Source organism: Zea mays, chromosome 6 (assembly GCF_902167145.1).
Source record: "Zea mays cultivar B73 chromosome 6, Zm-B73-REFERENCE-NAM-5.0, whole genome shotgun sequence".
Lineage (NCBI taxonomy): Eukaryota > Viridiplantae > Streptophyta > Magnoliopsida > Poales > Poaceae > Zea > Zea mays.
The window spans coordinates 137,200,326-137,211,419 of NC_050101.1; the positions used below are offsets into that span (position 1 = coordinate 137,200,326).

Consider the following 11,094-nt stretch of genomic DNA (forward strand, 5'->3'; position numbering starts at 1 on the left):
CCCTCCATACTTCAAAGGTCTTGTGACTATATCCCAGGCCACGAGGCAGCTGCCTCCATTCGCCTCTTTTCTCCCTCTCCACACAAATCCTTTTCTGATTCTATCTATTTTGTTAATCACCCACTTAGGGACATTCATAGCAAGGAAGAGGTAAACTGGGATGGCTGAAAGTACAAAGCGCACAAGGGCTGTCCTTCCAGCAAGGTTGAGGAGCCTAGCTTTCCAATTTGGTAGCCTATCCGCTATCTTGTCAACCCAATTCATCAAAATATTCCTACTAAACTTCTTATCTGAAATAGGCAGCCCTAAATAATTGGAAGGGAAGGAGGAAAGGGTGCATTGCAGAATGGTACACCCTTCCTGCAGTAATTCATCCTCACATCTTATTGGGATGGCACAACTCTTGTGTAAATTAGTTACTAAGCCAGAAGCTTCTCCAAAACAGTCAAGAATGAGTTTGACACAGTTAAGCTCTTCCTCTCTGGGCTTGACTGAGACGAAAATATCTGGCCAATCGAACTTTATCCCAGGCACAACGACGAGCCACGGATTCACACTTTTGGAGTGGCCTTATGAAGAGTAAGGATCTATTCATCAATAAAGGCACCTTTCAGGTACATGATGGGTCCCAAGTGCGTTTCTGGGAGGACAATTGGCTAGGGTTGGGGGCGCTTAAATTTCGATTCCCTCTTCTGTATAACCTAGCAAGGAGAAAGAATTCAATGATTGCTTTTGTATTTTCCTCGATACCCTTAAGCATATCCTTTTGTAGGGGTTTTGTACACCAGTTGCGGGCCCAATGGTTTCAACTAGTGGTGTTGGTGGCGCATACTAATTTGAATACTAATAGAGATTCATTCAGATGGGATCTGACTGCTAACAGGGTGTATATTGTTAAGTCCTTGTATCAGGCAATTATGAACAATGGAGCGGGAGTTAATAACAAGGATATCTAGAAACTCAAGATACCTCTGAAAATAAAAGTTTTTTTGTGGTACCTCAAAAGAGGTGTAACCTTAACAAAGGATAACTTAGCTAAGAGAAATTGGCAGGGTAATCAGTGTTGCTGCTTTTGTAGCAGACCGGAGACAATAAATCACTTGCTTTTCATATGCACTTATGCGGCTTTCATTTGGCGCTTGGTTCAGATTAGCACAGGATTGAGACCTCCCCGGGATGAGAATGAATTGTTTGGGGACTAGGCAAGGTTCTCCCGGTCATATCGCGTCGCTTGCTACTAACTGCAGCATCTGCAATTTCTTGGGCCATTTGGTTAAGTAGGAATGATGTGGTTTTCAATAAATCATCTTGTTTGCAGGTAACCTCCAGGGCAACCTTCTGATGTCGCTTTTGGTCACAGCTAAAGCTTAAGATAGAGAACCAAGAGTTAATAAAGTCTTCATGTCGTAGTATGGAGATGGTGCTGCTACAGTTTTTTCGCAATTTCGGATGGGGTTTTGCTTTGCGTTTAACTATGTAGTACCTTTGGTTATGTCACTGGTATTTTCTAGTGAGGTCGTGTGATGTGTCAAGGCAGAATGCTGCCTCTTATTGTAAACTTTGGCCGTAAACTCGTTTGAGGCCAAGGCCGGACTTTGTTTCCATTATCTAAAAAAATCCATGAAGTATTTCCCCTTAAGGTAAGGTAAAACTAGCATAATTTTACTGTTACAAATCCAGAAAAAAGAATTCTGCTGTTACAGATCCAGAAAAAGAATTTTGCAGTTACAGATCCAGAAAAGATACTTCCAACTAATAGCTTGATCTACAGCTGGGAACAAAATACTTTTGATAAAACCATCACAAAGCCAAACAGAGGAATAAGAATTTAAGAACATTAAGGCATCGACTGTCAGATAATCAGAATTTTGTATTTGAACCTTTGGGCATTGTTCCTGATCAGAATCAAACAACTTTATCAAGGCCATTAAATAAATTAATAACAAATGAAGCAAACAAATATGGATTGTTAAATCACTTTGATCTGAAATTAGTGCAAAGCAATGTGCAAGTACATGCAGGGGAGGATCTACAACATGGGCCACCCAAGCCGTGGCCCGAAGCATGGCTCATGTAACTCCATTTGCTCCCAGCCCGAAATGATCAAGATGAAAGGAAAGAGCGAAAATAAGTAGGCTCGGCCCAAGGCATGAGAAGGTTCTAGATCCGCCCACAACTAGTTACCAAACTTCGGTACCATGTCACAATGAACCACTAGAAACTTCTAACAATTCAAATGTTGGACATGGAAAAACTTGGAAAAAAAAGAGCACACTAGGGAACAGAAGATTAAAAAAATACACAGTATGTTTAGCAAACTCACAGCCAGGGTCACCAGACTGTAGCTTTTGCTGTAAGGAAGTTAAGCTCTGCCTGCATAAATTACCATAATGTAAAGACATGTGTAAGCATATAAGGAGGCACAGGGCACAGCAATATCCATTAATCACTGAGTCACCATATATGTAAGCATCCTTTAGCTTCTTGAAAGCTCAGCAGTAAATCTAGTGCTTTTTCAGGATCCTTCAATGAGATAAGTGTTTCTACCAACAAAAATGGACATGTGCATTAGTCTATCAGGGCGATGAAAAATGTCCAGAATTAAAAGAATAGAACACCATCTTACGTTCTTGTCTCTTGTAGATATTATCTGAAGTAAGATGGTGAAGTAGTAGTGTGTCATTATCCACCTCATCCACGACAGCCAGAGCAATTTCTCTTGACCCCTAGATGAGAAAAAAAATTGAAAAGCTAAACCCCAAGAACAATCGCAATGATTCAAAAATTGAGCCACTATATAAAAAAATGTAATGCGCTATGGCTAGTTGTCAATAGTATTGTACATAATCATCCTAGGAAATTGCTTTATCTCTTACTTTTTTTGCTAAAGTCCTTTTCACTTTTTTTCACTTTGTTGAATCACAAATAATTATAGTTTCAGACAAACTTTTGAACCTTTGACTACCAATATGTTTTACAATATGTAGTTTCAAAATAAGGTTGTATGTGTAAATTTGTCTTTGTTAAATGAGGAAAAAATAACCCTAATCAGGGTTGGGAATGCATAGATATATTAGAGTTAGGTGGGTCAACGCCCATTACAATAGAGGTATACACTAACAGTTACGCTAACACCCCTCGCAATCACAACTCTATCATGTATAGATGTTGAGACTGGACCAGAACTTGGTGAAAATGGTGGAAGGAAGCTCCTTGGTAAAGATGTCGACAAACTGCGAAGTGATCGCGACGAGGACACTGACATCAACGACAGCGACACGCTCGTGGACGAAGTGGAGGTCGATCTCCACGTGCTTGGTGCGCTAATACTGCACGGGATTGGTTGAGAGGTAGACCGCATTGACGTCACAGTAGACGAGGGTGGCGCGCGCGAGGAGGCTATGAAGCTCATGAAGAAGCTGACAGAGCCAGAAAGCCTCAGCCACGCCATTTGCCACAGCACAATACTCGGCCTCAGCGCTGGAGCGAGAGACGACGGGTTGCTGCTTCAAGGACCAGGAGACGAGGTTGGCGGTGAGAAAAACGGCGTACCCGGATGTGGATCGGCGCATGTCAGGGCGGTCAACCCAATCAGCGTCGATGTAGACCGCCAGCTCAAAAGTCGAAGAGGGCCAAAGGAGGCCAAAAGTCGAGGGGGCGCAAAGATAGAGAAGGGTCCGCTTGAGAGTGGTGAGGTGGGGCTCCTGCACCGTATGCATGTGAAGACCAGCTAGACCGTGTAGGCGATGTCGGTCCTGGTGAACGTGAGGTACTAGAGAGCCCCCGGTGAGGCTCTGGTAGGCCGTCGTGTCGTTGACCTAGGCAGCGACAGTGGCGGAGAGCTTTGCTTGAGTGCCGATAAGCGTGGAGCAGGGCTTGCAATCGTACATGCCTGCCCGCTCCAGGATGTCAAAGACGTATTTGCGTTGGTGAAGGAAAAGGCCCTGGGGGCGCCGCTCCACGATGACCTCGAGGAAATGGTGGAGCAGACCCAAGTCCTTCATCGCGAACTCGCGCTGAAGGGCGACGATCGTGTGCTAGAGGAGGCAACACTGGACGTCATGAGCACGATATCGTCAACATAGAGGATGAGGTAGACGGTGTCGTCGTCGTGCCGATGGATGAACAGGGACATGTCTGATTTGGCCTCGACCCGAGGGAGACCAAGTAGGAGGCGAAGCGACTGTACCAAGCCTGTGGTGCCTGCTTGTGACCATACATAGAGCGGTTCAACTTATAGAGCAGACTCAGGGCGAGCGGAATTGACGAAGCCGGCGGGCTGGATGTCGTGCAGCGTCTCGGTCGGAGTACCGTGTAGGAAGACATTCTTAACGTCCTGCTGGTGGACCACCCAGTCCCAAGAGAGGGCAAGGGAGAGCACGGTCCGAACAATGGCGAACTTGACGGGGCTGAAGGTCTCGTTGTAGTCCACTCCAAAGAGGGCAAAGAAAGGAATGGGATGATTGACCGCCTTGGAGGGGAGGCGGTTCAGGAGGTAAGTGGCGTGTGGATTATGGAGGGCCTCAATCCAGTAAGAAACAGAAAGGGAGGCTTGAAACTGGAGGGTGCGAATGAGATTGGTGATGGTGCAAATCATGTGTTCGGCCTTGCCGTTCTGAGGAGAGGTGTAGGGCTAGGACATCCGCAGTTGCACGTCGCGCGAGAGGAAGAAGGCATAAGACATGGAGTTGTCGAACTCCCACCTGTTGTCACACTGAACAGCTCGAATGGTGCAACCGAAACGAGTCAACACCCAAGCAAAGATGTGAGAGAGGGTGGGGAATGTGTCAGACTTATGAGGGATGGGAAAAGTCCAGAGGTAATGAGAGAAGTCAACCAGGATCACAAAATAGTACTGGTTACCGGAGAGGCTCGATATCAAGGAGGCCCAAAGGTCACAATGGATGAGATCAAAGGGGACAGCTGTGCAGGACATGGAAGAGGTGTAAGATAAGCGAGTGTGATGACCAAACTAAAAAACATGGCAAGCAAGGTAGCATGGCCATGGGGGAAGGGAATGGCCGAGTTGGACGAGAGTCTAGACAGGATGTCGTGGTCCGGGTGACCAAGACGGCGATGCCAAGTGGAGGCAGTGGCAGCAGTGGCAAGGGCATAGGGTGGGGCAACACAAGAGGAAAGAGATGGGGCAAGAAAGCAAATAAATGTCATGTGGGGGCACCACTATACCAAGCGTCGGCGAGCACGAGATGTGCGTCGCGCTGTTGAGCGCGCTAGGCGGGCGCAGGAAGCCACTGAGAGTGGATAAGATTAGGAAAGAAAAGATTAGATTGGCTTCTTATCTATTTCATTAAGAATAGGAGTGGCTGTTAGGGTCTTTGGTTGCTTATCCTTGTAACCAACCGGCACTTATCTCCTTAAGAAAAGGAGTGGCGGTTGAAGCCTAGGGGCTATTTATTCTTGTAACCAGCACTATAGAATCAATGAAGAATTTCCCATCTAAACTTCTCTCCTGCTCTCGTTAAGCCACCATCAGAGGAGTAAAACATCGCGGTGAGGACTGGACCGCGGCTACGAGTTACGTAGTCGCGATCCTGCGTCGTTGGGTGTAGAGGCACTTAACAACCTGTCCCGGAGATCCTCCTCACCACCATCCACAGCCACACATTCACCACACCCATCTGTCGCGCCACCATCGTCACCTGCGTCCTCCTGCGCCAGCGCCATGGGGGATGACCTCGAGGCACTCATCGAGACCGTCAAGGCCCTGCAGGCGACCGTAGAAGCCAACGTCAAGGCCATCTAGGCCCTGACCTCCGATCGCTTCTCATCCTCCAGCAGCAAGGCGGCCACCGGCGAACACCACACCGATCGACCTCCACGATTTTCAGAAACTGGATTTACCTCGGTATGATGGCAAGTCCGCCCGCTAATTTTACAAATCGATGCGAGTCGGATTTCCATCAACAGCGAATCCTAGAGGAGGAGAAGGTCTAGACGGTGTCGTACAATCTGGAGGACGACACCCAGATGTGGTATATCCAAGTCCAGCAAGACGACGGCACTCCGTCCTAGCGCCAATTCGTCGACCTCCTCAACGTGTGCTTCGTCCTCAACGTGCGCTTTGGGCCACCGCTGCGATCCGACCCACTGTTCGAGCTCACCGAGTGCCAACGCACGGGCACGGACATGGAGTACCAGGACCGTTTCCATGCCCTTCTACCGCGCGTTGGGTCGCTGGAGGAACGGCAGCGGGTGCAGCTCTTCACCGGAGGACTCGGTCCACCACTCAGTTACGACATCCACATCCACAACCCCAGTCGCTAGCAGTTGCCATGAGCTTGGCGAGGCAACTGGAACTTCGGGAGCAGTACACGTCGGTGCCAGCCAGGGCCCATGAACGTGGCCTGCTGGGGTCGCCAGCACCACGCCTCGCCCTAATGACACCCACGGCCGACAAGGCAGCCACCCCCTCGGTCACGGTGGACAAACGTCAGGTAAAGCGCTTGTCCTAGGCAGAGCAGGAAGAGCGTCGCCGCTTGGGCCTCTCCTACAACTACAATGAGAAGTACACGTGTGGGCACAATCGTGTCTGTCGGTGGCTCTTCTACATTGACAACATGGAGATCACTGACACCGACAACACAGCAGCAGGCGACGAACCGGACACCGAGGTGCCGGTCTTTTCCCTGCACGCGATGGCTGGCGTGCCGCTATGCGAGACGATGCAGATCATCGTGTCGCTGGGCGGTACCACGTTCGTCGCCCTCCCCGACAGTGGGTCCACCCACAACTTCATGGTCGAGAGCGCTGCACAGCGTACCGAGCTGGCTGTCCAGTCAAGCCACATCTCACAGCGACCGTGGCTAATGACGAGAAAGTCGCCTACCCCGGCGTCCTCCGAAACGCGTCGGTCACCATCGACGGCATTGACTTCGACATCGACCTCTTTGCCATGCCCCTCGCAGGTTACGATCTCGTGCTTGGGACCTAGTGGATGGCCACCCTCGGGCCGATTGTCTAGGACTTCGCCGAGCATACCATGTCGTTCCAGTTCCGGGGGCGCAGCTTCTGCTGGGTTGGTGTGCCCTCCGCCGGCGCACCATGGCTCCACACCGCAACGGCCAGCGCATCCCTTCTCGACGAGTTACTGGTCACCTTTAGAAATATCTTGCCGAACCCTCGGGCTTGCCTCCGCCGCACGACCGCGACCACAACATCATCCTCAAGCCGGGCATTCCTCCTGTGGCAGTCTGCTCGTACCAGTACCCAGCGGCCCACAAGGACAAGCTGGAGCGACAGTGCGCCGCCATGCTCGCACAAGGGATCGTTCGTCGTAGTCGCAGCGACTCGCTGTTCTCCTCGCTGGTCCTCCTCGTCAAGAAGGCCGACGGCTCGTGGCGTTTCTGCGTCGACTACCACTCACTGAACGCCCTCACCATCAAGGATGTGTTCCCCATCCCAGTCGTCAACGAGCTCCTGGACAAGCTCCATGGCGCGTGCTTCTCCACCAAGCTCGACCTACGGTCGGGATACCACCAGGTACGAATGCGGCCGGAGGACGTCCACAAGACAACGTTCCGCACCCACGACGACCTCTACGAGTTCTTGGTTATGTCGTTTGGGTTGTGCAACGCCCCAGCGACTTTCCAAGCGCTCATGAACGACGTGTTGCGCGCCTACCTCCGTCGGTTCGTGCTTGTTTTCTTTGACGACATTTTGATTTACAGCACGAGCTGGGCGAACCACCTTCGACACCTCCGCGTCGTCCTCACCATACTTCGCCAACACCGCCTCTTTGTGAAGAGGTCCAAGTGCCCGTTCGGCGTCGACTCTGTCATCTACCGCGGCCATATCATCTCCGCGATGGGCGTTGCTATGGATCCCGCCAAGGTCCAGGCCATCCACGACCAGCCACAGCTCCGCTCCGCGCGTGCTGTGCGCGGTTTCCTCGGCCTAGCAGGCTACTACAGGAAATTCGTCCACAACTACGGCGTTATCGCAGCACCCCTCACCGCACTCTTGAAAAAGGAGGGGTTCATGTGGAACGACGACGACGCAGCAGCCTTTCACGCCCTCAAAGGGGCAGTGACGTCGGCCCCTATACTGGCATTACCGGACTTCGCCAAGTCCTTCGTCGTGGAGTGTGACGCGTCCACATATGGCTTCGGGCGGTGTGCTGGCCCTAGAGAGAGGATGCCACGCAGGGGGCCGACGCGACAGAGGAGGCGGCGCATAGGGGCGGTAAATGCTTTGTGTCGACGCAGGGCGGTGCAGCCATGGGTAGGGGTGGGCAATCAGTTTTAACCGACAGTTCGGTTCGGTTCTTCGGTGCAGTAGAACTTCGGTTTGGAAGAAATAGGAACTGATCGGTGGAAACAAATATGAACAACCGAGGATTTCGGCTTCAGTTTGATCGGTTCGGTGTTCGGTTTGTACCAAAGTTTTGGGTCTTCGTACCTCTGCTGCTTGTTGTCTTCGTTGTTGTTGTTGTTTCTGCATCTTGCCCGGGTTCTCAGTATAGGGACAAACAGGGAAGGGATAAGGTTGGCTTCGTGCCATGAGCTTGTCGTGAGGGCATAAGGCCTGCGAATCTGTGACTTGGAATTGTTTAATGGGCCTGTAAGCTATATGGGCTGCTCAGAAGTTAAACACGCACAACAGACAATAGTCCTAATCGGTTCCTCGGTATATCGGTTTCCAGCACATATAAACCGAAGTCAAGCTGAACCCTTCGGTTCGTAAAATTTGAGAACCGACACCGAACCAAACAACTAAAAAAACGATATTTCGGTTCGGTTCGGTTCAGTTCGTTGATCAGTTTTCGGTCTAAAAGTGCCCAGCCCTAGCCATGGGCGACAGAGGGGGGGGCCAGCGTGACACAGGAACAGGGGGTCAGCGGTGGCCGAGGCGACGCCGACGGCGGCGATGAGGTAGGGTCTGCGCCACGCTAATGAAAGGTAGGGGATGGAGTCGTCGGCGTCACATCTGCAGGGGGTTGCGCCAGCCAGGGAATGGGCATCGGGCGCCAAGAAAGGGGAAGGGGTGCCACTATCGATGCTAGGGGCGTAGGACTCAGGGAGTCCGCCGCGAGCACAGAGGGGGGCGTCGTGTAGGCGGCTCTAGCCATGGGGGAGAGCCAGCGGCGGAGAGAGGGCCACGCGAGCGCAGGCAGTGGGGTCGGAGAGCACCGTAGGCGAGGAGTGGAGAAGCCCGTCGGCGCTGCAGTAGGGAAGGGGGAGGGGCCTAGGAACAGCTGCGCGGTGCCGACAGAGGGAGGCGCGCTAGGGGAGAGACATGCGGCCTACGGTGTGCGATGGCGGCACGGCACCGGTCGGAGGAGGCGCGCTCGCCAGCGGTGGTCGACGCCGACAGGGGGAGGCAGGCTCAGTGGCGGTGGCGTGATGTCGGCAAAGGGAGGGACGTCCGGCGGCGGTGGTGTGACGCCGGCAGAGAGCACGGCTCCGAAGGACGTGAGGGCGGACGGTGGGGCGGCGCCAGAGGGGGAAAGAGTGTCAGGGACACAGTGCCGGCCACCACAGCCAACCACTAGCGAGGGGAGGAGGGGCCCGCCATGAGGAGGGAGGTGGCGGCGCTCAGGTGAGAGGGGGAGGGAGGGGAAGGTAGAATTTTTCGGCTAGATACCACGTTGGATGAGGAAAACCCTAATAAGGGTTGGGAATGCATTGATATATTAGAGTTAGGTGGGCCAATGCCCATTACAATAGAGGTATACACTAACACATACACTAACAGTTACTCTAACAGTCTTGAAAGTACATTAGGTTATAAGTCTATAGTACAGACGTAATCTAATAGAAATAAGTAGTCAATTTGGAGATTGTAGTGTTGTCTTGAACATCAATATCATTATTTGTGTCCGAAGGGAATAATAATATAAAGAACTATACGCAAACCAAAGCACATAACAGGGCAATGCCATAAGCAGCATTTCGAAATCAGATCTAAACATATAATAAGCTTCAACGGAGCCAATATGATGGCCCAAAAATTATGCAAAAAAAAATCCATTGTGTTTGGTCAAATTAGAAAATATGATGATGATGATCTTTTTCTGAGAAAAAGAAATAGCATGATGACCATGGCATAAAGGACTTAGCAGAATACATACCACTCAAATGGAAAATATAAAACAGAGAAGGTTGAGGAAACCAAATCCAGTTAGATATGTGAAGCAATGTTTACATCATCAAATGACAGTGGAAGCTAAAAATAGAATACCATCAGAGACTAATTTACCAATACCTCAGTATGAGACAAATATTGCAGTTATCATTTTAGAGGATGTTTCCAGAAGATATGAGTCAAGAGTTGACCATACCTCAATATAGTCAATTGTTATGTGGCCCGTTCCCTGATCATCCCACTGCCCGTCATTGGTTAAACGATATACTTTGACACGCTGGACATTGTTTTGAAACATCACAAAATGAACAGACACAGTAAGTAGACCAACAGTTAAAAAGAGGTTTATCTTGCATAAGTGTGACTTTGCAAATATATAAAGATAACATACGCCTTATATGAGAAGGATAATTCAAATATCCATCCTAGGTTACTTAGTGCAGGTAAGACATTGCAATTGGTGGTTAGTAACTACTCAGCACTGGCAATATTTGGTTGATACGAAGTTTAGATGGCATAGGGGTTCGTTCATAGATGCATAATTTAAAATTAAACGAAGTAGAACACAAAACAATAGATCGATACAATCTTCTCACGGTGGCCAGCAGGCTGGTCTAAATTCCCTATTCTAGATTGTTTACAAAATATTGTTCTTAATAAACACAAATTAGCAAAAGCTGACAGTCCAACAACATCAAGTATATCTACAATTCATATGCAGGATATCCCATCCCCAGGCAAGTTAAATGTCTTCAATCCTCAAAAGGGGCACTAAAAACGCATGGTATGTCGGTACTACCATCAGACATACATTTCCATAGAAGGAGCGGGTTTCATCTTTGCTTCACTGGTCAGTCAATAAATTCGCTGAACTCCAAAATAACAAAAAAAAAATCCAACCCGCACCTCTTCCAAATTCACGCAAGTCAGGTAGCCCAGAAGGCATGTACTCAGAGTTTTTTTTTGATAGAACAGGAGGGGAGGACCCTA

The 11,094-nt window shown here is 49.9% G+C and overlaps 1 non-coding gene across 1 annotated transcript; it reads right to left on the minus strand.

Moving 5' to 3' along the window:
- Window positions 1–1,706: 1,706 nt before the first annotated feature.
- LOC103630058 (uncharacterized) lies at window positions 1,707–10,381 on the minus strand. The gene is made up of 4 exons (XR_002263232.1): window positions 10,301–10,381; window positions 2,627–2,726; window positions 2,459–2,543; window positions 1,707–2,373 (listed from the first exon to the last, which is right to left on the minus strand). It is a non-coding gene; the product is annotated as an uncharacterized protein (transcript).
- Window positions 10,382–11,094: the final 713 nt, after the last annotated feature.